Source organism: Numenius arquata, chromosome 8 (genome assembly GCF_964106895.1).
Source record: "Numenius arquata chromosome 8, bNumArq3.hap1.1, whole genome shotgun sequence".
NCBI classification, from domain to species: Eukaryota; Metazoa; Chordata; class Aves; order Charadriiformes; family Scolopacidae; genus Numenius; species Numenius arquata.
The window spans coordinates 49,401,516-49,406,630 of NC_133583.1; positions in this window are offsets into that span (position 1 = coordinate 49,401,516).

Here is a 5,115-nt window from a genome sequence, read left to right on the forward strand (position 1 = left end):
TATAGGCAGTTTTGAAACAAGGCAAGAATCAAGTATATCTTATGATACTGAGAGCTGAAAAATAAACGCCTCAAGTATATGTGAAAACTCTGAGTAGCGACAGAGTCAAGTATATGACCTATAAAGAAGAAAACAGAAAAACAGGTCTTTTTAGGTATTATCCTCTATTATAATATAAAGCAAAAAATGAAGAGTCAAAGATAATACTCCTCCTGACAATCCCATGAAATAAAATTTGAGTAAAAACAGGTCCAACTTGATCAAAATATTTTAACTTTCTATTTTTTAAAAATCATATTTAAATAGTTTTCTAAAATGGAATTAAAATGCTCCTTCAATTGAATATTTTTCTGTATTATGAAAAGCTTAAAGCACAGTATTTCACATTAACGGAACAGTCCCTTTCATTTTTTCCTTTCTTCCCGATTTCCAGCTGAAATGTCATTGAAAATGACACCTTTTAAATAAGCCTACAGTAGTGTTTTCTTCTGGAATAATAAACTATTGAAAGATTCCCAATAGCTCTATTGGTAAAAAAAGACTTAAAAATAGAAAAGTGGCGGAGAGTAAATAAAGAACAGGAGAAATTGTTCTCTCCCTACATGGAAGGTTAATGAAGGAAGGAAGCCGCCAGACTCAGTGTTTCAAGTAGAACAGAGAGAGCCGGCAGAGGCAGAGCACTGGAGGACTGATGGCCAACAGCCCTGCAGGACTTTGAGCACTGCAAGAGTGGCAGGTGAAGAAAGTTGTGCCCCAAGGCACTGCCGGAAGGATGTGTGAGGACCTGTGCTGCGTGCGTACTCTCTGTCAGTAGAAGCCGCATTTTAGTTTGCCTCTCGGGTGGTTGGTAAATTCTCCTCTCCCCATGTAGGATGGCAGAAGGAATGTGCTCTTATTAATGTGAATGGATATGTGGCAAAAGGGGAAGGAAATAAATGGAAGCAGGATACCAAAAGAGAAGAGAGGACAGAAAAAAATTCAGATAAGAACGGAAGCAGGCTATGAAAAGGCAGAATATAGTTCCACATTTAAAAGAGAAACATGTAAGGGGAAAGAGGGTTTGAGAAAAAGTAAAATAGTGATATATAGCCAGTAAGATAAACCATGATGTTTGGGAATGAAATCTAGCCAAAGAGAAGAACCAAAACACCCAAAGATATTTGTTAAGGTATAAACTAACTGTTGTGAAGAAAGCTTTATCAGACATGTCAATCAAATAACTCAGCATTAGGCAGAGAGAACAGCTTTTTTTTTCCTTTAAACTGCAACCGCCCAAGCAGAAAACATGGAAACAGATACGTTCACTCCAGCATATAGTAATAAAGCTTGTAGGTAACCAGAAACCCTGACATCTGTAAACATACAGATGTCTAAAGTTTCATATCAACATAATTAACACCTCCAAGTTGGCGGGTGGGGGAGGTGGGGAAGAAAAGCAGAATCTTCTCTGGCATATAAAATATCCGGATAAAGATACAAACATGTGGAACTGTTCATGTCAAACACAGTTGAGGACTGAATGTCTAATTGTTTTGGGAGGGAGGCAAACTCCATCATGCACACCCGATACAGCAAGTTCACAAGGTAGGTACTAAATAACATTCACTCTGAAAAACAGCCTATGAAAAAAATAATTTCCCAGTTGTTCAAAAAGGAAAACCAAACAAACTACATTACTGCTAAAGTACCTTCATCCCAGTGGTTTAGCTGATGACCATAAATAACCAGAATGTTTGTGACACTCCATCTATCACTCATTTGCAAATATACAGCCTTTGAAACGCCATGGCTTTGTAATAGTTCAAAAGCTGGGAATTCTTCCAAATGCTGCTTGCTGAATGCTGCATCCAATAAGTCATTTATCTTAACATCTGCCACATTGCTCACTTGCCCTCGTTAGCACGTGATGACTCTTGAATTTTGCACACAACTTACTGGTGAAACACAATTTAAACCAGACACTGTCCATCAAACTTCATAAACAACTCCGAACACAAGACAATCAGCTGATCTTAACTACGGCACCCCTTTTGTCAATCTACTGCAAAACTATCTGCAACACTGTATTTGCTACCAGCAAAAACCGTCATCATTTGATGCAAGTTATTGGTATCATAATATTTAGGTTTACTTTATCTTCTGCAATTCCCTGTTTATATTGCTTTTTTTTTTCCTGGTTTTGGTATGTAGCAATAAGGGAGATAAAATTTGTTTCTTCTCTATACAGGCATATTTGCTCAGCAAACAATACAAAACACAAGGAGGTAAAATGTCACTTACAACTCAAGGAGACATAAAAGGGGGGAAGATACTGTTAGCACATGGACTGAATAGCGAATGAATCACAGTATGAAAGGACAAAAACAATTTCTCACATCCAATACCGTGTATGGCAGTAGAGCACAAGCAACATACAACACATAGTCCTTCCTTACAGAGTGGACTTCAGAATCATGTCCTTCAAAGCAACCAAGGCCAAAAGGACTCTCTCCACAAAAGCTGGTTTTACATTGCAAATAATAATAACTATCTGTGCAAAAAAATTAATAAGAATTCTCTCTATGAAGTTGCCTACTATAAGACTATTTCTAAGGAATTCTTCATCACACATGCAAAACATTGATTACTCTGTAACCGCTGACTTTAATTTGTATTTATTATAAATACCCACAGATGGCAGTAAAGTATATAATGTATACAGCAGATTTGTTCCAAGTTTGCTTTCTCCAATAACCTCCTATTATCGGCACTCACCATTAATCATGGGCCATTATCTAGGAACTTATTTGGCTGAACCACAGATGCAGGAATGCCTGTTAGGCCTCTAATCTAAATACATTTAAAAAAATTACACTCACAAATAAATGATGTGACTTCTAATATGAAGTTCACATCTTATTTCAGGTCAATTTATTTGGGATCTGATATAGGGAAATAATACCAAGGCAAGCAGCAAAAGCTGTCAGAAAAACTACCTTGCATTCCTTTTTTTTTTTTCCCCATGAAAATCCACCTAACAGGCTGGAAGCCTAACCTCTAATTTATTTCGGTTCCATGCTGTCTAGACCTATTATTTAATTTTGTCTCTCTTGGTGGTCTATCTATCAAATTATTTGTATGCATGGAAGGAAAGTGATAAGCTAAAATGCTAATTATCCATGTTTCTGAAATAAAAAAAAAAAAAAAAATCCATGCCAGGAATAACAATAAGTTTTATTACAATAGCATTAAAACCAGTAGCATTTTTCATTTGGCAAAATAAGCCTTAAGAAGCTTTCCGAGTCCGGTGTTTTTAATTGCAGGATGCCTTATCTAAAAGAGAATACATACTTGCTTCTGGCCACATTCATTTCTTTTCGCCTCATTGGTATATTGGGAATATTTGCTGTACCACTTTATGCCTGTCAGCTTTACAAATGTCTAAAATCTTCTGTAAAAATGTCATTTCGGGTTAAAACTTCACTTACAAGGTCCTAGTCCAAAAATTAAATTGTTTTAAATATCTTTTATTTTAAGATATTTAAATAATTTCAGCTACAGAAAGATACAAGGTTAATTCACCATTTTTCAGATATCTGAACTTTCAAATGCTATGGCACTGGGCACTAGGACAGAAATTTAAACTAGATTGGAGAGTTCTGCTTAAATAATTAGGAAGATTTATTTTAAGGTCTTTTAAGTCATTAATGGAAGCTGTTAGAAGCATAGCTGCATATTTAAGAACTCTGAAGCTAAAGATGTGTTTCAAATGAAAAAATCGTTGTACATATACTCTCTTCTGATTGCTTTTACATCATTGCCTCAGTGCATATGTCCACTAACTAAATTTTCATCAGTGCAGATTTCATTACAGGCACTAGTTTGTATCGTGGACTAACATTACCTGCAATAACTCTGTAAGCACTCTCAAGTGGGAACTACTGGGTTAAATGATTTGTAAATAATGCAAAGATCATTCTGTATCGGTTCTTCTTCCTCATGGAGCTTGATGGTGTAGTTTCTTCTACTACCACATCCCACACTGGCCCAATTTCCCTCTCACTTAAAAGCCTGCGCTAAAAAAAAGCCCCTGAGCACAGCAGTCTCTGCCAAATCTTATTGAAGTCAACAGGGCGTTGTGCAGGTCAGTGCATCAGAACAAGGCCGGAGGAAGTGCTGAATAACACACACACACAAATGAGGTGGTAAGTTATGAGGTGAGGTATGCTAGAAGCAACTGCAAACCAAAATCTTATTAAAAAATGAAAATAATAAACCCTATCAATCTTTACTCCACTATATAGTCTGGCCTGACAATGATATAGTTGCAAGATATAAGCAACACTACCTCCAAAATGGGTGGTTATAATTGTATAGCTTTTCTACCTATTATTTAAATTTTTGAGAGAGAAATTAACTTTTAGTCCTTCACACATCTTAAGAAGAAAAATACCACTGTAATGTACCTATATGCTGTCTTTCTAGGAAAATCTATGGTACATTCATAGCCTGCACTACAGTCGAAAACAAAATTCTCACTGACATCACTGGAGCCATGACTTCACCTAATGTCTGAAATTTGGAAAAAGAAATTTGGAAATTCGAATATGGAGTTCATAGATGGAAAAGCTTTCTATCTGTAAACAGACTCAGCTCAGCAGCAAGAGAAACAGCAAGGGAACTTCTCATGTGATGTGTCCAGGTTGGGGTAAGAATCTGTGCAGGGCTGGGCTCAATAAGACATACTCTACTCTAAAGAATATATCTAGACACGTGATCATAAAATTAAATAGCTCAGAAAAAAGTGTCCTGTGCAATCACAAGGTCATGGTGCTGCTCCTTTGCCTGGGCAGCAGCAGAGGTCTCTCAGCTTCGATTCTGCTTCAACCTCTGAAAAGGATGCAGAGTATTTTCTTGACATAAGCCACCTACTCACAAAGCCAGACATCAGTCTTCCTTCTTTGTAGGGGAGCGGGCACACTGATGTCCTGTGCTACATGGACTTACCTGGTGACTACTGAAACTATTTCCTCCCGTTGAGTCTATTCCTGGGATGGAGACCTAGGGGGCCATGTCAGCTTCCTGCTCTTGCTGGCATCAAATGGGTTAAGCCAGATTCTACATTTCAACCCTGCC